The sequence below is a fragment of the Hippocampus comes genome, unplaced genomic scaffold (assembly GCF_001891065.2).
Source record: "Hippocampus comes isolate QL1 unplaced genomic scaffold, H_comes_QL1_v1.1 scaffold132, whole genome shotgun sequence".
NCBI lineage: Eukaryota > Metazoa > Chordata > Actinopteri > Syngnathiformes > Syngnathidae > Hippocampus > Hippocampus comes.
Window position 1 is genome coordinate 3,862,537 of NW_017805467.1, and position 1,391 is coordinate 3,863,927.

The 1,391-nt window shown below is 42.7% G+C and overlaps 1 protein-coding gene across 2 annotated transcripts in view; it reads left to right on the top strand.

The window, feature by feature from the left end:
* Nucleotides 1-1,391, top strand: part of myo1f (myosin IF) — a 21,026-nt gene that overhangs the window by 4,188 nt on the left and 15,447 nt on the right. The gene's annotated exons all lie outside the window — the stretch shown is intronic.

Genomic DNA, 1,391 nt, shown 5'->3' on the forward strand with positions numbered 1-1,391 from the left:
TAAATTTACTTTTCTGAGAATGTTTAGGCCAGCAGAGAAGGCCTTGCTGGCCCTGAGGGTCCGCCACTGCCCAGACATGTCAAAAGTACTCACCTTCATTACTCGAGTGGAAGTAGAAATATTGGGATTTAACACTGCCATACCCAGAGGTTTTGGTGCTCCCTAATGCTGCCAGTGGTCTCCCTTTTTGGGACATCAGTCCAAAACTGACCCCGCACCCCACGGTCCTCCCTTTTTGATTATCCTGGGATCTCCCCCATGACACTCCCACTGTGGGTCAGAGTTTAAAAAGTAGAAGTTGAAGTATTAACTCAAGCTTTCCTCAGTAAAAATGTGGTTAATAGTAATGGTTTTAAAACTTAAAGTATAAACAAGACAAATACTGTATAATGTGTACTACTTGTACATGTACTGTTAGCTAGCGCTAGTACATTACTAAGATTTATATGCAGCAAAAAATTAAAGTGATGTAACATTTGTCTGAAGACTAAATCAATCTTACGCCCTTGACACCCCTTGATAATAAACTTTAAGCTTAGTCCAGTATGCTTTTTCAAGTCTGACAGTGAGTTTTGGAAAGCTATTAGCTGGTGGCATTTAGCTTAGCAAAATTTGCCGCCCATTCGAAATGAGTTATTTTCGAAAAACTCCTCCGAGTACAACAAGGGACGCTCAATGGTTGGCTGGCTTTTCTGGCTACGAAGCTCTTCGCTGCTGCTACTTGACTCAGTTGGGACATAAACAGTCGGACAGCTTACCCGACATCTTACCTGTACTAATTTAAGAGCGGAGAGCCGTCACTGATTTCAGATGCAGATGCAGGTGCAATGCATTGCATCCAAACCAAAAGTGTAATGTAATGTTTTATCTTTATACTTGTCATACAAGCACCATCAAAATCATTCGATCTATCCAAGCATGATTTATTGATTAGTTTTCTAAGCAACGAAGAATTGGAATAAACACAATCCAAAATCAAATAGCAATTAGGTTCTTTGTGTGTGTGTGTGTGTGTGTGTGTGTGTGTGTGTGTGTGTGTGTGTGTGTGTGTGTGTGTGTGTGTGTGTGTGTGCGTGTGCGTTTGTGTGTGTGTAAGGAGTAGAAAGTGCAGTTATTTGTGTGAAAATGCAAGGGTAGAAGTACAAAGGAAAGGGTTCTGTCAGTCGTCATCTGTACCTGTGGGTAAAAAACAAAAAACAAAAAAGGACGTTTCGCTTCTCTCACAGAAGCTTCGTCAGCGGTAGACAACCCTGAAGTCTCCGTGAAGACTCCGGGAAGTTGCTCTGCGCTAAAAGGCTGAGCGTGGCCTGTTTGAGGACTGGGTGGGGATGGTTAGTCACGCCCCTATGGTGAAGAGGCCCATTGGTTTCTAAACTCCCTATCATTGGGTC